We start from the raw sequence: 25,384 nt of genomic DNA, 5'->3' as shown, positions 1-25,384 counted from the left end.
TATTACTAAAAAAAATAGGTAACAGAATAGTGTGGCTTTAATTTAGCTAAATATTACAATGAAAAATCAGGTAAGAGAATAGGTGATGTTTCTTTATTTTAGCTAATTATTACAATGAAAATTTAGGTAAGAGAACAGGTAGTGTGGCTTTATTTTAACTAAATAATACAATGCAAAATTAGGTAAGAGAATAGGTGGTGTGGATTTAATTTAGCTAAATATTACAATAAAAAATTAGGTAAGATAATAGGTGGTGTGGCTTTATTTTAGCTATATATAACTATAAAAAATTAGGTAAGAGAATAGGTGGTTTGGTTTTATTTTAGCTAAATTTTACAATGAAAAATTAGGTAAGAGAATAGGTGGTGTGGATTTTATTTAGCTAAATATTACAATGAAAAATTAGGTAAGATACTAGGTGGTTTGACTTTTATTTAGCTAAATATTACAATAAAAAATTAGGTAAGAGAATAATGTGGCTTTTATTTAGCTAAATATTACAATAAAAAATTAGGTAAGAGAATAATGTGGCTTTTATTTAGCTAAATATTACAATAAAAAATTAGGTAAGAGAATAATGTGGCTTTTATTTAGCTAATTATTACAATAAAGATTAGGTAAGAGAATAGTGTGGCTTTGATTTAGCTAAATATTACAATGAAAAATTAGGTAAGAGAATAGGGGGTTTGACTTTTACTCAGATAAATATTACAATGCAAAATTAGGTAAGATAATAGATGGTTTGACTTTTATTTAGCTCTATATTACAATAAAAATTAGGTAAAAGAATAAGTGGTGTGGCTTTAATTTAGCTAAATATCAAAATAAAGTATTAGGTAAGAGAATAGGTGGTATGGCTTTAATTTAGCTCTATATTACAATAAAAATTAGGTAAGAGAATAGATGGTGTGGTGTGGCTCTAATTTAGCTGAAATACAATATACTGGGAAGTAAAAGTTAACAGACAAAAATTTGGGATGGGGGGCAAATTTTTTTCAATAAGCAATTTATCACGAAAGAATTGAGACTCCCACAAAATATTTATAAACCTTCTCTGAACCTTTAAGAAGCTTCACTGTAAAGGGAAACCATATAGGTTTTCCTATTTTATATAATAGGATAATCAATTACATTATGTCCATAAGTACAGCAAAAAGTATATTTGAAACTACTTTTTAGCTGGTTAATTAAGAAAATTCACAGATGCATAATCAAATTAGGCCCCTATGTAATTTTTATCTACCGACAACGTCGTTTTAAACGATAAATTATTAGAGCCCGATTGGTTTAGAAGTTACCGGTATCTTAAGCTTCAGACTGACAGACATTATAAATATAACATTATTAAAATTGTAAAAACTATTTTATCAGAAAAATTAAAATATTTGCTTTAAAAATCTAACACTCACTAAAACATAAAGGGAGGAGTATGGTAATGTTTAAATTTATCTTAAAACAATGCAAATACTTTCGGAAATATAAAATCCTTATAATAAAGTAATATGATGTTTGTCTGTTTGTCTGTACCGAAGGATCTCGCTAACCGCTGAACCGATCGGGTTCTCCTCACGAGGGTAGCTTCTCATATGTCCCGGGAAGGTTTATAACTATTTTGGGAGGATACCATTATCCTCCCAAGAGAAATCAACAAAAATAAAAAAATAAATAAAAATACGCCGCCCTGCGGACATTTTTGCAATTAGCTAAAAACATAACTAACACTATTTATCAATGAAAAAATATTTTTGGAAAATATCCGATTTTCACTTAGATTGAAAAGAAACAATTTTACGTGGCTCTAGAGGCCTCTAAGTGCGGAGCCGCTTTTATGTACCAGGGACGAATGGGACATAAAACTGTAAATTACACAGGTTTCCAAAGTTTTACAACTATGTTATCTTATGCTTTGGCAAAAAATACTTTTGGCACTATTTATTTTGGATTTGTTGCTGCCAAAATAGTTGTGACCTTATTTTCAATCAATAAATTAATACTACAGAATTTAGAGTGTATCGATTTATCGTTAAAATTTTATCTTTAGGATCCCTTTACTAGGGAGTACTTAAAACATTGATTTCATTTTTAGGAACACAGTAATAGTGTCTGACTGATTATGACGTAACAAAAAAATTAGCCAATGAGAGGCCACTATAAATTTTACCATTGGTCAATAACGGCCTCTCATTGGCTAATTTTTTTTGTTACGTCATAATCAGTCAGACACTATTACTGTGTTCCATTTTTAGCCACTTTGATAAAAGCATTAAATTTTTCTATTATTTAAATGAAGTATTTCAATATAAATTTGTGTGCGGCTTAAAATAAATATTAAAGATGTTGTTTTATGACAAAATAGTTTTCAAAGGCAAAGCTAAATAACTGTTGTTATATTTTTTTAAGGCTTCTTATGGATAAGAATATCTTTGTTTATAAATATAAATATTCAATATATGATAGAGGACACTACCCTAAAGAATATGAAGTTATAGTATATAGTATTTGCATGTGTGTATGTGTGTATGACCGCTAAGTTGTCCTCAGATAATATTTTCTGTGTAGAATCAGCCTCAAAAACATAAAAAGCTAGCTCCAAAAATGTAAAGGTATAGTTCAGAAAGAAGCATAATGATGAATTTATGTACTAAATAATAAAGGGAAAAGACCGATAAATTGATGTACATCCCCAATGATGATACGCCAAATTACTACTCCTTCTTTAGATATAAATTAGTGGTACTTCTGGGCCAAACAAATTAAGAAAAGATCTATAGATAATCATATCTGGCTAATTTCTTATGATTGCTATAGGTTTATCATTATGTTTAAGAAATATTGCTTTTAAAAATTGACACCCTTATTTATTCAGAAGAAAGCCAGCTTTTTAATAAAAGATGTATACCCCACATATCAGCAAAGTATGTTGGTGTATAGCCCACAGATCTTTGTAAGCGCATATTTGACATTTTCTTAGGAGTAAAAAAGGGGGCAGTGGAATTTAGGGGATGCACACACACACACACACACATACACATGCACACCCAAACACACACACACACACACACACACTAGGGCGATCATTCCATCCGATATTTGAAAATGCTTTAGTGAGGTGGACACAGTCTGTAAGTGGGCACAGCTCACAGCATGCCAGCAGGACACACATACAAATATTTATCCAACTAAAAAAAGTGATAACGTATCAGAACATTTTTTGTTAATGAGAAGGGTGTTGAAAGGTGACATATCAAGTGAGGCTGGTGACAGGGAAGTGAGCAACTTATATATTTTACCAAGGGCAGCGCTGCCAGCTTGCCAGCAGGGCCCTAGAAAGGTAGCTCAATTTTATGAAATTATTGAATTGATACATTAATATTTTGTATAATTGTTATTTACAGAAATAGATTTAGAACATACGTTAATATTTTGACAGGGGAAAAAAGCTGTCAAATTAGGTTGCTAACGTGGAACTCATTTATTGGCCAATTCGTTTATCTAGTATGAGGGGAGTTGATGAGGTAAAGGGGATGGATAGGGGTAGGGGAGGCTATCGTTATTTTAGCCCGCAACGAGTTTCATTTTCTTAGAGATCATGAAAATTTGGTGCAACACCCAAGTAATAAATAATACAGCTATTTTTACAAGTGAATTTGATATTTGAGCGGTAAAGAGATAAATTAATTGTTACAATTATAGTACAATTTAAAAAATCATATGTAATACATATTAACTAGTAGAACTATTTAAAAGCGCCTACAATTAGTTGTTTGTTGTTTTTATCATCGCTTAATTGACTTTTTTTCATAAGCTGTTAAAATTTTTGTTCTGAGACTTCCAGATTAATTTGGTTAAGGGTCATACCCTATCCCTACATTTTTTTTAAAGAATAGATGATACAATTTGGGGGAGGAAACCTCCTCCCCACACGACATTCTAAAACCTTCCCTAGACCATAACTAACATTCTTTTGAAATTGTGTAATGTTCGATCTAAACGATTATGAGATCTTACTATTTACTTAACTAGGGACACTAAAGGTCGATCAGCCACCTCCCCATTTTCAATTTGAGTAAATTTTTTGAAGGGGGGGAGATTTCTTCCTGGGGGCAATTTCGATTACGAGGGTGGATATACCCTCCCTCAAAATAGTTATAAATCTTCCCTGGACCTATAAGAAGCTCCAGGATAAAGGAGAATTGTTGTAGGTTCACCAAGATCTTTTGCAATAGGCAAAAGAGCTTACTACTTTATATAATCTAATTTAATCGGTTATGATTATTGTTTTAAGACGGCTCAACCAGTATTGTGTTAACATTTAATAAATTTTTAAAATTGTTTCAAAAAGTGTTTTTACTTTTCTAAAAATATTCCCTTAAATAGAGAAAAAACAAAGCAAGAATTTAAATTTACTTTTGTACGACATTAGTTAATTAATTGAGGTGTAGAAAAGTAGCAACTTTTTTCCTATACAGCATCTGCAGAATAATTAAACTAATACCTAAGGTTATGACCTGCCTTCCCTAAACACTCTTTGCCAGCAGGGAGGGAGGGAGGGGACATTGGGCTTTATATTACACTTGTCCCCAAAGTTTCATAATAAAGTTTCTTATTCGTTTGCCTAACAACAAAGCGATCTTTTATTGAATTTTTATTGGTTGGTTCATTAAGTTGAGTGTCCAAATGTTTCGACCACTTATTGTAATCTACAAAAGGGAAAATTTTGTGTATCAAAATGTGTGATATTCATCGGTATTTGTCTTATCCCTTTATATCCCTGCTTTGACTGCCCCCATCCTTTCCCTATCCAGCCACCCTCCAGCCCCCATCTACCCCCTTTCTGCCCCCCTGCCTGTAAACAATTTAGGCAAATGACACAAGAAATTATTCTACCTGTCAACCTCCTGATTTTAGATATTCAGAGAATGCTGCTCAGAATAATCTAAATTTTAGCAAAAGCGTCATGCGGCGATAAAAACTCATAGAAGATAAAAATAATGAAAATTGCATTTGGGAAATTCTTTTCAAGGAATGGACAATAGATTTATTAACAGTAGATAGATAAACGTATTGTTAGCAGCAGAACTTCTCTATATTTATTGGTTAGTCAGTCACTAAGTTAGTGTAAGATAGAAAAACTGTATCTAATTCAAATACAAAGTGAGACTAGAAATGGAGAAAATTATTAGGGACATGTTGCATTAGATATTTTATGATGTTGTTTACGCTTCATTTGCGTATATCCTTATACTAAAGTAACAGTATGTTTGTCTGTTTGTATATCTGTGTGTCTGTACCGAAGGATCTCGCTAACCGCTGAACCGATCGGGTTCTCCTTAACAGGATAGATTCTCATGGATCCCGGGAAGGTTTATAACTATTTTGGGGGAGGTTACCACCACCCTCCTAAAAGGAATGACAAAAAAATTGCAATTTTTTTTTAAATCTGGGAGACTTCAACGTATCATAAAGAGGTACCTATCGTAACATAAAGAATTATCGTAGAGACTTTAACAAACAAAAAATTTAGAGTGCCACTAGAGGCCTCTAGGGGCGTAGCCGCTAGTTACTAATAATAGTAGTAATTAAAAATTATTAAGATTTTATAAAAATCAGGTTTATTTTTTATTCTTATTGAGGACCCAATAATTACGGTTAAAATAATAAAATGCGCAGTTTTTATTCTTTTTTTGGTAGACCCAGTAATTTTCATAACAAAACTGCGGCGGCTAGACAATAAATATAAACTTAAAATGCTTAACCGCCAAATTATCTAATTGGAATTTGGCTGTGGCTCAATAGGATTAAAGATATAAAGTCGCCAAAACCTGAAGGAAGATGCCGCGTGTTTTTGTTTAGTTTTAGTCTAAAAGCATTAGAATAGTTATTTCTCGCACGGTATTACAAACAACTTTCCGCGGATATAAAATGTACAATTATAAGATTAAAACCATTTTTTTAGCCCCTAGATGCCTAAGGATATAATATGATGCTAGACATAATTTTTCAGTATGGCCGATAACCGACGAATATCCAGAATATTAGAACCGATCATCAGCCATACTGGAAAATTATGAAATTTTCGCAGCTTTTTGTTGTTACACCACCGCCACAAATGAACATGCTTGTCCTTGTTTCTCCGAACATTTCCAAGGGAGGGAGGGTACATTGGGCTGTTAATCATACTAGTCTCTAAAATTTTATAATAACTTTTTCTTATCCGTTGGCTAATCAACTTTGGGGACTTTGATTAAATTTTGATGGTTGATTCCTAAAGTTCAGCGTCCAAGCGTTTTAACCACTAATTGTAATCTAAAGAAGGGTACATTTTGTGTAACATAATTAGGGATGTACATCAATATCTCGTCATTGACTTATCCCTTTAGATCCCTGATTTCCTCTTTCTCTAGTAGCCTAGAAAAAAAATGTTGAAGAATTGCATAGTTTAACCTTTATCTACAAATATTCTCAGCTTTCAATACTTTATTTCTTTTTTTTTTCTAGGCTAAAAATAATTTTGTTGCAACAAAGGCGTATAACAAGAATATCATTTTCCAGTATGGCTTTGAATCCGATTAATATCAGCTATATTAGAACCAGTTCTAAGCCATATTTAGTTTTGTTGGTCCTTGCTTAAATGTGTTTAATGCATGGATGAAAGGGTATGTAGCATTTTTCTTTATTTTCTCTGTTAAAGGTAATCCAGCATCCAGTATACAAATTACTTTTTTCAGTCGTTCCGTCGGCCATGCAACAAAAGTCATACTGGTTATTTTTCGCATCGTATTATAAACAGTTTTCCACGGATATAAAATGTACAATTTTAGGATTAAAAGCAGTTTTTAGCCCAAAGATGCCAAAGGCACGTTCTAGTTAGTTTTCAAAAGACAACTGAACATTTACATTATAATTAACTATGTCCGTTAGTTTATCCATGATTTTTTAGTGCCTCGCTACTTGTGGATGTTGTCATCCTTGTTCTATCAACATTCATATTTAAAATGTGCAACTGACTAAACTGTTTGTGATAGATTTTATTTTTGAGCATTTTTTTAAAGAAAAATATTAAAATATTTTATGGTGAAAAAAAGTAAATGTGAGGTGTTTTTTTACACTTGTGTTGACAAGCGTTGAAATTTTAGCTCTTGAAACATTTCCTCCTCAATCATGCTGAGGATACAAATATATTTATCATATTTTCATTTAGTTCTTCAGGTTTATGTATTTGCATTTTTTCTATAGTTTCTATAGAGATATTGAATAACATAGAATAGTAATCCGTTTTTTATTGTCGTTGGTAAATTTAAATTGATTTATGGTTATTTATAGCATTGTTTTATGGACAACTTTCTGCGGATATTAAAATGAAAACTCCTCTGAAACTGTAAACCACTCCTTTTACTCTTCAAAATGTTTAAATTACCCCCCTCAAATCTTTCAAACTCCTCATTTAATCAAATGAAAGATTGGACTTGTTATTTTTATTTTAATTATTTGTTTATTTAAAGCAAATGAAAAAAAATATTAATTGAAATAGAATACGTGGATATATTAACAGGGGCAAATTTTTCGTCAATTTAGGTTGCTATTATGGACCTTATTTATTAGTAAAATTGTTTATCCAATAGTTGGTGAGGGTACGGAGTAAAGATATTGGATGTTGGGTAGTGTTTTTATAGCCAGCTGCAAGTTTCACTCATTAGAGTACATTAACTTTTGTTGCTACATCCAAGTAACAATATATCTTTTCTCGTATTCATTCGAATCCGGTGGATAGGAACCGGATCTCATCCATACGAAAAAACTATGTCTAGCATCGTATTATATCCAGTTTTCTACGAATATAGAAATGTACAATCATAAGATTAAAACCAGTTTTTTTAGCCGGTGCCTCCGGCACCTCGGGGCTAAAAAAACTAGTTTTAATCTTATAATTGTACATTCTATATCCGCGGAAAGCCGTTTATAATACGATACGAGAAATAACTATTATTTTATTTATACTGATCAAATAAGCAAATTGATTTTTTTTCAATTAAAGGATAACTATGTACCAGAATAGTTATTTCTCACATCGTATCATAAACAGCTTTCCTCGGATATAAAATGTACAATTATAAGATTAAAACCAACGATGCATGATTGTACATTTTTATATTCGTAGAAAACTGGAAAAATACGATGCTAGACATAGTGTTTTCGTATGGATGAAAACCAGTTCTAATCCACCGGATATTAATCGGTTTTAAATGAAAACGAGAATAGTTATTTATATCTTATGATTGTACATTTCTATATTCGTAGAAAACTGGATATAATACGATGCTAGACATAGTTTTTTTCGTATGGATGAGAACCGGTTCTAATCCACCGGATTTTAATCGGTTTCAAATGAAAACGAGAAACGTTTTTAAATGATTCAATAATTCAGGTTAAAATTTTGTAAACCTAGAATGATAAAAAGCTAATTGTATTTGGGGTCAAGAATGAAAACTAAATTATGTATTCAAGACTCAGAAGTAAGAAAGAGACAAAATGTATGTGTATCTGAGACAAAATGAAAAAATTGAAAGATTTTTAAAAGCGAAGCTTTTGTATAATTAGGGTCAGTCCGTTCGTCTGGAATTAATAGTTTTTCGTTAATTTAAGAATGTTAGAATTGTTTTATCGAACTTTGCATGGTGATTTAGATTTTGGTTAGGTACGATTAAGAAAACATAGCAAATAATAATCGTTACCAGAATGTCCGTAAGTCCATTTTAAACAAATTTATTTTTAACTTTTTCAACAATAAATTTTTATGTGATATAATTATCCAGTTGACCTGACTTTTGGAATACTGATTCCTAGGACAACAAAGTACAATGTTATAAGCAAAGCATCTTTATAATTAGGTCCTAAATATGTAAGTGAGTCCTCTAGACAGTATCCTATTTTTTTACAATTGCGTTTAGAATTAAATATTAATGTTTTGCTTATTAAGTTCTGTCAATCTAAACGAGTTATTGTTCACTTGTCCTTACTTATGATTTTAGAGCTTCGCTTTTATGGATTTTGTCATCTTTGTTATTTTTGAAAATGCATTAGTTAATTGTTGAGTTTGACATATTCCGCTGGGCTAATGACCGTCAACAGTTAAACTGTCTTAATCCTGGGGAAACAGTTTTTCCTTGCGAAGCAACTCTATAAGTCCACATGCCTGTTCGGCAGCCTTTCTGTCTGAATATCCACCATCAGCCTATCTGTCCGTCTGTCTGTCCGTCCAGCCGAAGAAGGAAATAATTTTAATTTGGCTGATTTGGAAAGTTATTTGATTTATTATTGTTTGCTCTTTGTCTATCTTCTTTGGATGCTATCATCCTTGCTTTTTTTCTCTAAAAGGGGAATAATGTTGGATTTAGGGTAAAATTATTTCGTTATCTATAAGTGCTCGACTTTTTAGATTTCCTGAAAATATAATCAATATCAAGATGTTTAATTTCTCGTTAACAATTGTTGCTTTATATCTTAACTAGCGGATACGTCCCTAGAGGCCTCTAGGGGAACTTGATGTGTGTGAGTGGGTGAAGTCGACCCTGTCCCTACCCCCATTTTTAATTTTCTGTTTATAAAATAGTTTTTTTGTGGGTTGGTCTTTTTTTTCCATAAATGATTTCTCTTATAAGGGTGGTGGTACCCTCCTCAAAAATAGTTACAAACCTTCACAGGAACTAAGAAAAGCAAAATTGCAAAGGAGAACCATATCAGTTCATACGAAAACCTTACTACTTTATATAATAGGATTAGCCCTTTAAAGATCTTTAAAGGTTCTTTTTATTTGGAAGTATTTGAGAAGTATTTGTTATTTAACTATCCATAAGTCATATACTACATATTCTATTATAAATAAAATGTTTTTTTTTTACTGTCTGAAGCTTTATATTTCACCAACTACTTACCCTCACTTTTTTCCTATTCAGGGAAGCTTAATTTAGGCCCCAGGATGGTTCAAGACAATTAAATCTTTGAGTTGGTTTAAGGGTATTTTCTACCCCTTTCTTACCCCTTAGAATGCAGAGCTCCTATATGATACGGGCGCAGCTACTAATTTGAACGTATTTTATTATATTATTTTCCCTATTTTTTAATGATTATATAAGAATTCTTTGAATGTATAAATAGTAAAATCCTAAAATTAGGGTTGGGCCGGATATCCGGTTGTGCCGTTTATCCGGCCGGATATCCGGCCGGATACCGGATATTACAACTATCCGGTAACAGGATATCCGGCTGGTTTTTTAAGTCGCATATCCGGTTATCCGTCCGGATATCCGGTAATTTGCCGGATATCGAACGTTGACCAGATATCCGGACGGAACCGGATATCCGGCATTAAAAATCAGCCAGATATCCGATATCCAACCCTACCTAAAATATCAATGTTAGAAACAAGGATGAAAACATTGATAATTAGCTAAGCTAATAAATACAAAAACTGATCAAAAATAGCGAAGCAGATGGAACTAAAAAGTAAGCATAACAGACAGACAGACAGACATGCTTGACATTTTAAGTAAAAATAAATGAGATAATTTTATGATATTAACCTTTAACAGTCGGGGGGGGGGGGGGGAGTTGAACGCCCCCCCATCCGGTTTTTTCTATCTCATTTTCTGTGTGTAAAAGATAAAGAGCCCAAACTGCTTGACTTTTTAAGTGTGGGTATGAGACATAACTGAGAGTTGAAATTTTTTGAATATCTCCATCCTGGCGGGCACAGGATGCCAGCAAACCAGCAAACCTGGCAGGGTCATTCAGGTAAAGAGCAAAAATATTTTTTTGACTTAAACAAAGCATTTTATCTTACCAATATACTAAAATATCCTCTAGTAGTACATCCTCATATTAAATACAGGTGTTCAAGTCAATTTTAGGTTCCAGGTATGATCCTGCAGGTCCTGATCCTCCAGGTCTCCAGAAATCTTTAAAATACTCCTGTGGCCGCAATTTTTGACTTAGAGACTTCAAATTTCAAACTTAAGCTTATCTTACAAGTCTACATAATGTATTAAAATTTCATAAAGATCCGCCGCCGTTTTCCCGCCGACTGCAGCAGCTGGCAGCTGCCAAGTACAGCTGCGGCCGCTGAAATTATATTTTGATATTTCAAATATAAAATTTACATAAAGATAAACATTTTCTGCTAAAAAATTTGTATTCTAGCTTCAAAAATAAAAAAATTACAGCCGTTTGAAATTTTTAAGTAAAAAAGGACCTAAAAACAAAGGTTGTTAAATAAAAGGGTGAAGGAAGCGAAAATTGACCTTGACTTACTTAAGGTCGGAAATTCATCATAACACAGGGGACTTGCACAAAATTTTTTAGCCCTCTAGCTCTAATAGGAACTGAGATAATAGCAATTTTATCAATGAGAACAAAACAAAAAAATATGTCTGTAAATAAATAACATGTATATGTACACAGGGATTTAAAGGGTTAAGACAATGGCCGATAAATTATTGTACAAACATCCCCAATGATGATACACAAATTACCCCTTCTGTAGATTAAATTATTGGTTGAAACTTTTGAACACTTGACTTAATGACTGTAATAGTCCCTAAAGTTGTTAAGCCAACAAATAAGAAAGCTTTATTGTAAAACCTTGGGTACCAGTGTAATTAACAGTCCAATGTCTCATCCCTACCTGCAAAGCATATATTTGGTAGCGAGATGAAATTTTCAAAAATCAGCCATGTGACGTCATAAAAATGAAGAATTATCCATCTTTTTTTAGGGGTTTTCTTTTCCACTTCTCCTCTAATCTCCCTCATTTTTATGACGTCCCTTGTCTGATTTTTGAGACACTTTGTCCCGCTACAATGTTTGTTGAATGTACAAGAGAAAAAATTTTAATGACTGTCTCAATAAGTCTAACATACATATTAAACATACACTTACGGATTGACCCATAAAAAAAGTAAGATTAACTTTTTTATTAAAATTAACCCTTAACAGTCGGGCCCCTTGCCGCACCTTAATCAGTCGGGAGGGGGGGCGTTCAACGCCCCCCCCCCCCCCCTATTATCTCATTCCTATTAGAGCTAGTCCGCTCTTTGATAAAGAATTTCCGACCTTAAGTAAGTCAAAGAAAATGAGATAGAAATAAACGGAGGGCGGGGGGGGGGGGGGCATTTAACGCCCCCCCCCCTCCCCGATCGTTAAGGATTAATATTAAAATAATAAACATGCATAATTTACCTATACATTTTTTTAAGGCATTTTAAATACGAATGTTTATGGGAAAAAGAAGAAAAAAACATGTTAGTAAAGTATTTTTATAGAAGATTATGCTTTTTTCTTTCATATTTGCATTTGTTTCATCTAGTTGTGAATTATAATAGCAAAATTGTAGCTGGCTAAAATAATGATTCTTACATTCCTTACCCCATTCCCTCCCCTCCTACTGGATGAATTAAATGACCGCATGTGCTGTCCATGTTAGCCACCTAATATGACGACAATGTTTTCCCTGTCATAATATATATCACGTATATTCTATTTTCATTAATCCATGACTACTTTGAGAAACTATGGCTACACATACACACATACACACATCAATTTTTAAATTTTTTTATTTATTTAAATTCTTTAAATTTACTGTATATCTTACTTAGTGGTTACGCCCCTAGAGTTTCTAGTGTCTCTATTTTCGAGGGGGCAGAGGGGCTAGAAAATAGCTGAAAAACACTTAAATCTGAAAATAAAAAAAGGCTAAATTCATCAAAGGACCTAAATGAAAATATCTAAATTAGTGAACCAGTTTAGTTCAGAAGTTATTGAGATTTTCAGCCTCTGACATAAAACCTTACTACTTTATATAAGAGGATAGGGCTAACAAGAAATAAAGCAATGTTTAAAAGTAAGTTTTTTTTGGCCACCCTAAATATTTATATATGTGAAGATGTATATGTTATATATAAGTATGAAGTCATATGTAGACACACAATTGTTGCGGCTAATGTAATTCTCGTTTACCCATGATTTAGATTATATACGAAAAGGCTAAGATTTGTACATAATAATTGTATACTCTCTGACTATTTTTTACTATTTTGCTTTATAGTGCATTCACAAAAAAAGAAGTATTAAAATATTCAGTACTAGCGGATTCGCCCCTAGAGCCTTTTTACATATTTTATTATTTTAGTTTTTAAAAAATAGTTATAAAACCTTCCCGGGACCTATTAGAAGCCACCCTGTTCAGCGGTTAGCGAGATCCTTCGGTACAAACAAACAAACAACAACAAACTTCGTAATACCTTGTATTATAGATAGATCTGTATTTCTTGGGCTTGTCATTTTTTCGAAATAGTTTTATGAAAAATTAAAATTTGTAAAGATTTTTTGATTTTTCTTGTACACAAAGCAAACATTACAAACTGTAACCAAGAACACGGTCATACTTTATACTACTTGTAAACACTTAATGAGAGTGCCTGGGGCATTAGTTACATTTTATTTTTTATTACTATTTAAACTAGTTTGCTTAATATCAAAACTGCTCTATAACTTTGTTCTTCAGAAAATAGATTGCACTATGTATACAACTAGCGGTTTCGCCACCTGGAGGCCTCTAGTGGCACTTGAGGAGGGAGGAATTGAATCCCAAAACCAATTTATTTAAATTTAGATTTTAAAAAAATTGGGCGGGGGGAAAGTGGTTGGTCACACCCCTATCCCAACCCCAATCTTTTTCAATTTTTTTCTATGGGCTATTTTTCTTGGCAGGGACCTATAAAAAGCTACCCTGTTAAGGAGAACCCGATCAGTTCAGCGGTTGGCGAGATCCTTCGGTACAAACAAACATACAAACAGACAGACAAACAGACAGACAGACGCAGAGAGGGAGTGGACATTTTTTTATAACATTAGTTTATGACACTAGACCCAGAAGTTTTATAATAACGTTGTCTTATTTGTTGGCTTAACAACTTTGGAGACTGTTATTGAATTTTGATTAAATGGTTCATTAAGTGGAGTGTCCAAACGTTTCAACCACTAATTGTAATCTACAGAGTGGATAATTTTTTCAACATTGGGAATGTACATTAATTTGACAGTCATTGTCTTATCCCTTTAGATTCCTGAGATGAATGGAAATATTTCATTTGTTACGGAATGACTTGTGTAGACGCCTCTTACCTATGATAATCTACTTTTCAATTCATTGTGTATTTATAATATTTTTGGATGTTTGAAATTCACTATTTGATCAGTGTGATTCATAAGTACAAAAATAATAAGTAATGAATTAAAACAAGAATCTAGAGTTATTTAAAAGTTCTCTGCATCTCTGCATATGAATAAAAAACATGATTTGCTAGTTATGGATATCATTAACCTTGTAAAAAGATAAAAGCTTTTTGCGTAAGACTATCTAAACATATCATTTTGTTTTGCATTTAAAGAGATAGAGAAAGGGAAGAAAATATGAGAGAGAGAGAGAGAAACTGACCAATACTTTTTTAGGACCAAACCTACTCTTTGACTCTGTCTCATGTCTGAACGTCATTACGTCACTACAACAGAACGACTTTATAAGATTGACTATATTAAACCTTTTCACATATGTTTGGATTAGGTTTAAATCTTAAACATGTAACCTTTTTATTTCAAGTAGCTGCAGCGCCCATACGATCTAGGGTATCTGTGTTAAAAAAGATAAGGAAATGCAGAAAATAGACTAATACCATCCTACGACTTAAATTAAAAATGATATAACTTAAATATCCATCCTGAACAAATGTGCAGCTTCGAAATCTTAGGCAACTGACAAAATAACATAACCTTGCATAAAAATATGTCAACTTTAATGATTTATTTTCAGTGTCTCTTAAAGCTATTTATAAGGGTCTAATCTGAAGTTTTATTCGCTTATTAAAACTTTTTGTCTGATGGGAAGGTGATGGGTTTGAATATCGGCCAACACCGCGTCATCAATAAAGGCATAAAGAAATTGATGTGTGAATTCAATATTTAGGTAGCATACATGGTGAGGACTTTCAGACAAATGTCGTGTAATCAAAATTTTTGTTGTAAGTTTTTAAGCTAACGAATAAGGAAACGTTGTTATATAACTTTGGGGACTAGTGTAATACTGTTTTACTGTAAACTATTGCATTTTTTATGAACTTAAGTTTCCTTGTTACATTCGTAAAAATGATCAAGTTTGTTTTGCAATAAAGTAAAATTCTGTACACAAACTCAGAAAAAGATACACACACAAAAAAATAAGATACTCACACACACACACACTAAAAAAACGAAGCTCTGAAACGGTAGGACAAACGAACTTTAACACTTGTAGAGTGTTAGAACTCAATAAGTAGAATATTAATGCTTAAGCTAAACAAAATTGATTAAATACATGATACTGTTTAAGGACATACTTACATATTTAGGACTAGATTATAGAGTTTACAAGAATGTACCTTGTAGTAATAGAAATCAGTATTCAAAAAATCATATCAATCGGATTATTATATCACTTAAAAATTTGTTGTTAAAAATGTGAATAATGTTAAATGTTTATAATGGATGTACGAACATTCTGGTAACGATTATAGAGTTGCTACGGCGTTTTATATATTACATACCTAATATAGAAATCACCCTACAAAGTTTGATATCGATAGGACAATTCTAGCCTGTTTAAATTAACGAAAAGAGCCAACCGTTACGGACAGACGGACCGACCCTAATTATAGAAAAGTTTTGCTTTGGAAAATATGCTTACACACACACAGCAAAAAAAACACACACAAACACACATGATAAGACACAGAAATATTTTGGAATTTTACACATGTTTGCAGTTAGGGTTGGGCCGGATATCCGGTCTGGCTGGTTATCCGGATGGATATCCGGCTATTTTCAAAATCCGGCCAGATACCGGATATTAAAACTATCCGGTTTCATGATATCCGGCTGATTTTTAACGCCGGATATCCGGTAAATTGCCGGATATCGAACGTTGGCCAGATATCCGACCGGAACCGGATATCCGGCATTATAAATCAGCCGGATATCAGGTATCCGGCCAAAAAAGTATCCGGCCCAACCCTATTTACAGTTTAGATCAACTATAAGGGTTAAGAATTTAATTATTCACAAATATGTGTTTTAATAATTAAATTATTATAAGATATTTTTCATAGATTTTTAAAATGTTTTGTTAAGCCAATTAAAAAAGCCAAAAGTTTTTTAAAATAAGAGAAAGGTCAGTATCAATTAGTCGGTATTAAATGACATTCTTTTCGGAGAGGGATGGGACATCGGGCTGTTTATTACACCGGTCCCAAAAGTTTTATAATAATGTTGTCTTATTCGTTGGCTCAACAATTCTTAGAACTTGATTTTTGATTGGTTGGGGTAATTATGTGTATCATCATTGGGGATATACATCAATCTATCAGCTATCGTCTTATCCCTTTAGATCAATGCATTCTTTTTACAATTTTCCAATTATTTGGGTCCACAGGATATTTAGACGGATGGTACTCGAAGCACATATTTAGAAAAATTGCACAAAGGGAATAGTAGCTCTTGCAATATTGCGTAAAGTTGTGATTAAGATTCCAGTCAAATGCTCTTATTAGGTCAACCTGTTTTTAAATATCAAGGACAGATCATTCAAATAATAACCATGTACAAATTAACAAGGATGAAAACATCCATAAAAGCGAAGCTCTGAAACGATAGAACAAACGGACATTAACATTATAGTGTCAGAACTGAATAATCAGAATAAGAGTCGAAGCAAAACTGTAAGTAAATTTGTTGAAAAACTGCTTGATACAGAATATTGTTTTTGGACATACTTACATTTTTAGGACTTTACTATAGAGTTGCTTTGCTCATAATATTGTGTTTTGTTGTCCCAGGAATCTGTATACCAAAAATCACATCAATTGGATTATTAGATCACATAAAAATTTGTTGTTAAAAAGTAAAAATATCATCACATTTAAAATGGACGTACGGACATTCTTGTAATGATTATAGAGTAACTACACTTTCTAAATCGTACCTAACTACTACAGGAATCACCATGCAAAGTTTAAAATCGATTGGACAATTCCAACATGCCCTAATTAAAGAAAAAAGGTATCCGTTACGGACGGACGTACTGACGGACCGACCCTAATTATAGAAAAGCTTCGCTTTTAAAAATTAAGAATATGAAAGTAAGGGGAGAGGGGGGGTAATTGTGATGATTTTGCTTGATTTATCCAAAACTTTATCTGGACCTAGAAGTACTTTTAATGTAATGGAGTACCATATCGGTCCAGTGGTTAGCAAGATGCTTCGATAAGACAGCCTGTTTAAAATTTATTTAATAATAACATCTGTTTTTTTAGGTAAGTTTCCTTTGATCTATTTTCATGCTATAAGAATGAAATAAAATTTAGGTTTTTTTTTCACTTTTACTACAACCCAGGAATAATGAATAGCCAACATAATATTTGGGGGTCGACAAAAAAGGACGACTTTGCTACGAAGCAATGCTCTCCAGAATCACGAAAAAGCAGCTGAAATTACCAATTATATTTTCGAATTAATCCTGTTATAGGTTACAACCAGTAAAAAGGGAATGTGATTCTGACAAACAATTCTAAAGGAATATTTTTCTCACAACACCCTTTCCTTTTTTACCCCCCTTCTTACCCACTCTCCTTCAGTTACATTAAAAAAAAACAAGTTATACGCCAACTTTACCCCAACAAAATTTCGCGGCAATTTCAATTGATCTAGATTAACTGAAAAGCAGCATCAGGTAACAAATGACTCCAACTACTATAAAATAATATATTAGTTTTCATATTAATATCTTTTTTTATATTTATCAAATAAGTAATCTATATTACAAAGTAGAATAGTAAGATCTCGGTAACCACTGAACCTTTTGGATTCTACTCTTCAGGAAATATACCTACTGATCCTACACCCCCAACCCCTCAAAAGCAAAATAATTTTTACGAATATTGCGAATTTTGTAAATTCGCCATTTATTCGCGAAAATTTACGATCCATTTGCATTTTTCGGTTGGGTAGGTTTTATAAAATGTAATTATACCTCTTGGGGCAAATTATATTTTTTTTATTATAATCTTTAAATTTATCATTTTGTACTATCTTTTGTTTTTGTAGTCGTAATTGCCTTTGTAGTTGAAATAATCAAATTTCTATTATTAAAGAAATAAATATCATTACTTGTTTATATTCCATAGCGGCTGTGGCTTAGATATCTCTAGTGGCACATTAAGGTAGGGGTTAATTCGACACCATGGTACCCCCACTTAAAATATATATAAACCTTCCCATGAACTATGAGAATTTGTAAAGGAAAATAATATCGGTTCAGCGATTAACGAGATTCTTCGGTTATTTATTATAAGGAATTGTATCTGCTTAGCCATATTTAGTGTCAGTTTGAACTTGACAAAGTGTTTGATATACTTGTTATTTGGTACTTATGGAAATGTTATGTTGTTTAATTGTATATACGAATTAAATTATAACCAGAACCTAAAACCAACGCAAGACTTTTAATCCTTATAATAAAGTAATAAGATCTCTGTGTGTACTGAAGGATCTCGCTAACCGCTGCACCGATATGGTTTTCTTTACAAAGTAGCTTTTCACAGGTCCTGGAAAGGTTTAAAACTATTTTTGGATATCATCAAATTTCATTTTTTAATAGCGAAGCTACTCTATAATTCACAATATCCGTCCGTCTGTCCGTCTGTCCGTCCGTCCGTAATTAATGAATTGGGGGAAACGTGATTTTCTCGGCTCCTATAAAAGATAGAGAGCTGAAATTTTTTGACAACATTCCTATCAATAAGGAGCACAATTAACTATAAAACATCAATGGCGGTCGGACTGCTTTTTAGCAGGTTTTAGACTATTTTTTATATTTTCCAAATTTTCCCTATATCTTTGGTATTTATGGTCCGATTTTCAAAATTTTTTCAGTTAAAGATATCAAAATTAAATTTCCTGTCATTTGAAGAAAACAACAATGACGGTCAGACTGCTTTTTTGCAGGTTTTTGGCTATTTTTATATTGTTCACATTTTTCCCCATATCTTTGGTTTTTATAATCCGATTTTCGAAATTTTTTCAGTTAAAGATATCAAAATTAAATTTCCTGTCGTTTGAAGAAAACAATTATGACAGTCAGACTGCCTTCTGCAGGTTTTTGGCTATTTTTATATTTTTCACAATTTTACCCATATCTTTGGTGTTTATGGTCCAATTTTTAAAAATTTGTCAGTTAAAGATATTAAAATTAAATTTCTGGCGTTTTAAGAAAAGAAACAATGACGGCCAAACTGCCTTTTAGCAGGTTTTTGGCTATTTTTATATATTTGACATATTTGCCCATATCTTTGGTATTTTTGGTCAAATTTTAAAACTTTTTTGCATAAACAGTTTCTAAATATTTTTTCCCATCGTTATGTGCATCTAGTATGTAATTTACTTTAACCGTCTTCATCATACAAAATAAAACATGGTTTCGTGTTTATTTTCTCCAATAAATCTATTCTTGATTTTAATAAATACACTTTGAATCTACTTCTACATATTCCCATCCACAATTTTTTGTGCTTCGCTACTTATGGATGTTGTCATCCTTGTTTTATTTTTAAAACAAAAAATAAAACTAGGGGGTAGTCAAATTCCAATCCCCTTCCCTAAAAAATTTTAATTTTTCACTTATTTTTTTAAAAACTAAAATCAAAATAAAAAGAATTTGTCGAATTCAACACCCCCACCCCCCTTCCCCTCAAGTGCTCTAAAGACCACTAAATGGTTGTAGCCGGTAGTTAGAAATAAAATAGCCTAAAACCATACAGCACCTAAAATTCTAACCCAATTTATCAAATGGTTAGCGGGATCAAACAATTTTAAAAAAAAACATTACTACTTCTTGCAATAGAAAATAAATTAAATTAGTTTGATGTTTATTTCCTACAGTCACACATACACACAAAAAAAAGTTAGATTTCAGTGATTGAAAACTAATCCGAGATGACGTGAAACTAAAAAGAGTAACTTTGCTCAGAACATACAATTTGTCTAAAAAGCTAAAAAAGTGTCTCAAAATCAGCCATGTGACGTCATAAAAATAAGGGAGATGAGAGAAGAAGTTGAAAGAAAATTCCCCCAAAAAACGATGAATAATCCCTCATTTTTATGACTTTACATGGCTGATTTTTGAGACACAATTTTCTACCAAGAGAAATCGCCATTATTAAAAATTAGTTTGAAGCTAAATTAGTGGTCCGAATGAGATGTAATTTTTAGGGAAACATTATAAAAGCCTTAATGTGGTTTCAGAATATTTTACTAACATCCCTTCTTCCATAGAGGCTAGGGGCGTATAAGATATGTATAAGATATTTTACTTATTGTATTAGTGACGGATTACTTCTTTAACCCTTAACGGTCGGAAGGGGGGGGACGTTGAACGCCCCCCCATCCGGTTTTTTCTATCTCATTTTCTGTGTGTTAAAGATAAAGAGCCCAAACTGCGTGACTTTTTAAGTTTGGGTATGACACATAACCGAGAGTTGAATTTTTTTGAATATCTCCATCCTGGCGGGCACAGGATGCCAGCAAACCTGGCAGGGTCATCCAGGTAAAAAGCAAAAATATTTTTTTGACTTATAAAAAGCATTTTATCTTACCAAAATACTAAAATTTCCTCTAGTAGTACATCCTCATATTAAATACAGGTGTTCAAGTCAATTTCAGGTTCCAGGTATGATCCTGCAGGTCCTGATCCTCCAGGTCTCCAGAAATCTTCAAATGGCTCCTGTGGCCGCAATTTTTGACTTAGAGACTTCAAATTTTAAACTTAAGCTTTTCTTATATGTCTACATAACGTATTAAAATTTCCGCCGCAGTTTTCCCGCCGACCGCCGACTGCAGCAGCTGGCAGCTGCAAAGTACAGCTGCCGCCGCTGAAATTTATATTTTGATATTTGAAATTTAAAATTTACATAAAGATTAACATTTTCTGCCAAAAAATTTTTATTCTAGCTTCAAAAATAAAAAAATTACAGCCGTTTGAAATTTTTAAGTAAAAAAGGACCTAAAAACAAAGGTTGTTAAATAAAAGGGTGAAGGATTTGAAAATTGACCTTGACTTACTTAAGATCGGAAATTCATCATAACACAGGGGACTTACACAAAAAGTTTAGCCCTCTAGCTCAAATAGGAACTGAGATAACATGGGGGGGGGCGTTGAATGCCCCCCCCCCCCCCGACTGATTTAGGTGCGGCAAGGGGCCCAACTGTAAGGGGTTAAATAATATCATTTCATTCAGGCTTTATACCAAATTTATACCAAAATCTTAAATTATTAGAAATTTATTTCAATGATTCTGTTTTTAAATGATTTTTACATGTTTTAACAAAATATAAATGCCAAATATTTTGTTAACGATTGTAAATAAACTTAAGAAAATTATTTTACAGGACTGAAATCGCTTTTTATGTTAGTTTACCTTAAAATTTTTATCATAACTCTTATAAAGAATCAAATAAAAATAATAATTTTGTTAAAAATGTCTGTTCTTTTTTTAGAAATTATTTTACAGGACTGAAATCGCTTTTTATGTTAATTTAGCTTAATATTATTATCATAACTCTTAGTAAAGAATCAAATAAAAATAATAATTTTGTTAAAAATGTCTGTTCTTATTTTGAATATTCTTTGAAAATTAACTGTGATGGGGGAAGAAATTAGGATGGCTGGGAATGGAAGGGTGCATAGGTGGGAGGGCAGGAGGCGGGATTCTCACGATTATGTACTAAAGCAATAGAGTTACTCAAGAAACATATTATCTGATTCCACCAACAGGAGCATACTAGAGGAACAAACAATAGATCTCATTGGTTGAAATTTTATATACCTTTGTTTTGTATGGGCATATTTTTTTCATTTCGTTCGTGTTATAAGTCAGCTATAAATTGTAGCATATTTTAGGATTAAGGTTTCCTGGGTAAATTAATTCGTGTAAAAAAAAACTTCCCTCGTATAATGTGAAGCATATGACAAAACATATATTTATTAAGTTAGTTATGAAATTCTTTTAATAAAGTTAGTTTTCTAAAAATTATATCGTCGAATAAATTCGTGTCAAATTTCGGTGCCAGTATCTAGTATGTAACAAATGTAAACAACAGTTATGTCTGAAAAATTTTCCTTTTTAATTTTGACGACAAATAGGGTCAGATTGACTATCTAGATATACTATTTCTATTACTAAAGCTTATCAGATGGCCGGCACCTCATAGCTCAGCTTACCCTGGCGGCCAATTCAATATTCCATTTGTCATTTTAGAATATTTCAAAACTGACATTTCAAAACTCGACTCGATGTTTGGCCGTTTGTTTGTGTATGTGGTTAGTTCTTTAAATGTAGAACAGACACTTTAAAAAAAATATTCTTCTGATTAATTTAGTTTATTGTGCTTCTTGTTTTCAAATACACATTTTTTCATGAAAAATATCAAGTTTAGGTCTTTTTTAACCATTATAGCTGTTTTTTTCTTCTAAATTTTCATATATCAAACTAATTTGCAATTAGTATAACTACTAAAACTACTTTTTAATATTGAAAATACTGTAACTACTAACTATTGTTGAAAAAGCACATTTTAGTCAAGAAAAACCTATTTTTGCAGTGCTAGTTAAAAAAGAAATAAAGGGGGGAAAAAATATTCATTAGAGTTAAATGGGAAAGTTTTTAGGGAAAGAAACTAACACAGGCTGTATCAACTCAAACTAAGTTTTGCTTATTCAGCTTTTACATTGAAAGAAACTGAAGAAATGTTAGCTATGTGTAGGTCTGCTATTCGTGTATTTGCTGTGCTTTGCAGATTCTTACTTCATTTCCATTTTTACTAGTTCCTCCCGAGGGATTAGTTCTTTGAATGTCGTCCTCTTTGGACCATTGATTTTATTTAGGTGATAATTTTATTCCATATAGTAATATTTTAAATTAATATTACAATTACGAATGTTTGTTTTAAGTATTTACATTGTGGACTTTTATTACAAAATACACAATCATTTATTGTAATTATATCTAATTGCGTTAATTTAATCAAGATTAAGAGTTTTTTATTTTCCAAGAGATAGTGTATATGTTTTGAATTTGTATTAATACATACTTTAATTAAGTTTCGCCAATCATGTTTTTAATTTTGAATCCTTTTGGTTTTCTTATAAATATTCTTAACTTTTATTGCTATGCCGTTTTATTAGTCAATTGAATTGTAAGTCTTTTATAACATAGTTTACATGTATAAAATAAATTGAGAATAATAACATCCCTAAAGGTTAAGCTAAAGGTTAAGATAAACCAGACTATCAAAATAACTAATATTAACAAATATAGAGCAAAAAAACCTTACTATAACAGAAAAAAAACTGTTACTTAAATACAGAATACCCTACAATTAAAAAAAATATATATGTAGATTAAGGAAAGATTAAGCCAAATCGTTAAGAATTAATGCTTTAAAATTTAGATCTAGATTAATTATTCAAAATATTTTTTTTTCTGGACATACAAACTTTCTGGCCATTATTTTGTAGTTGCTATACTTTTTAAAAGCGAAGCTTTTCTATAATTAGGGTCGGTCCGTCCGTACGTCCGTAACGGATAGCTTTTTTCGTTAATTTAGGCATGTTAGAATTGTCCTATCGATTCAGAAAGCGTAGCAACTCAATAATCATACTAAAATGTCCGTACGTCCATTTTAAACATGTTGGTTTTTTAAAAATTTTTAAACAACAAACTTTTAAATGATCTAATCATCCGATTGATCTGATTTTTGGTTTACTGATTCCTGGGACAACAACGTATAATGTTATAGGAGACAACTCTATAATCAAGTCCTAATAATGTAAGTATGTCCATAAATATTATTCTTTATTAAGCAGTTTTTCAACAAATTTACTTACAATTTTGCTTTGACCTTTATACATTTTTATTCTGATTATTCAGTTCTGACACTATACAAGTGTCCATTTGTCCTAAAGTTTCAGTGCTTCGCTTTTATGGATGTTGTCATCCTTGTTAATACATAACTAAACATAAAAATAATAACGAAATAATCATGTATGAGATGAATTGGACAATTCTAACACGCCTAAATAATCCATGAGAGCCAAACGTCACGGATAGACGCATCGATAGACCCTGAATGTAGAAATGTAGAAAAGCTTCGCGTTTGACAAGCCAACACTTCCAAAATACGTTGAAACCAATCAACTACAGAAAACTTGAGTATTTACAAGATTTTGCAATTTTTGTTGTGGCTTGTTGTAATATCTCTTTTACATACACTTGTTGTTGTTTTCGGCTGCAGTTTGTCTTTTAGTGACGGTTCCAGCTTTTTAAAAATGACAGCTAATTTTGAATACAACTATACATTCTATAAATTTATTCCTTTCAATCTAAAATCAATTAGTAAGGAATTAATTATATTGTTAGATGTTTTTGCTTTTACTGAATTATGAAACTTAATATTATGTTGAAATTATAGATGACATATTTCTGTGGTATGCGGCACCTCTGGACCATGCAGAAACCAAGACATTATAGTGATGCTACGCACCCAGCTAAATCCTGTTATTATACAATTGTAAAGCCACCTGAAAATATGTCAGATAACGGTATTGGTTTTCACCTCTCAGTTGTCCTGCAAATGGAGGGAGGGGTGTTACCCCTCCCTCTCCCATCTTAAGCACCGGAACCTTCCCCTTCAACCACCAAGTTATCAGCACCACCTCAACCCTGAGGATAAAGGATCTAAGCCTTCCCTCACCTGATAGAATCACCCCCTCACAGACTGTTGTTGTCACAAGTATTCATCAAACCTTCCCTCTTTAGTACCCAGACCTACCACTCAACCCCTCTATGCTTATCTACCTATTGTGCTGTTCCATGGGCTATCCTGCCTGCCCCAGACAGGGATAGCCATCTACCTAACCATTGCAATTATCTATGCTTTACTGTATGATTTATCTTTAACTATCTTTATTCCTAATCCATATGTATTTATATTATGTTGTACAAGTTTAGTTATCCTTAGACCAGCAATAAAGAAACAACTGAATAGACTATGTTTATTATTTAGTGATTGCTAGAGAAGCGTAGCTTCTCTATAGTATAGGTGTCCACGTCTGTTCACACTGCCGTAGTCTTTATTCGAACTCTGGTGTCTGCCATTTACCCTAGGCGGATACCACAACTTTTGGTGACAGCTGTGTGAGATTACGGCGAACCACAAGTGTAGAGCAGACGCGCAGCTGAGGCTA

At 32.3% G+C, this 25,384-nt stretch overlaps 1 protein-coding gene across 1 annotated transcript in view; it reads left to right on the top strand.

Moving 5' to 3' along the window:
• The first annotated feature begins 3,103 nt into the window (after nt 1–3,103).
• Nucleotides 3,104–25,384, top strand: part of LOC145305701 (uncharacterized) — a 62,192-nt gene continuing 39,911 nt past the window's right edge. Inside the window, exon 1 of the mRNA XM_080147424.1 lies at nt 3,104–3,331. The gene's annotated coding sequence lies outside the window, so the exon portion shown is untranslated. The remainder of the gene's footprint in view (nt 3,332–25,384) is intronic.

Source organism: Acartia tonsa, chromosome 2 (assembly GCF_053477335.1).
Source record: "Acartia tonsa isolate MP-2025a chromosome 2, ASM5347733v1, whole genome shotgun sequence".
Classification (NCBI taxonomy): domain Eukaryota; kingdom Metazoa; phylum Arthropoda; class Copepoda; order Calanoida; family Acartiidae; genus Acartia; species Acartia tonsa.
The sequence above is the reverse complement of the archived record's forward strand: the minus strand, read 5'-3'. Positions and strand labels throughout refer to the sequence as shown.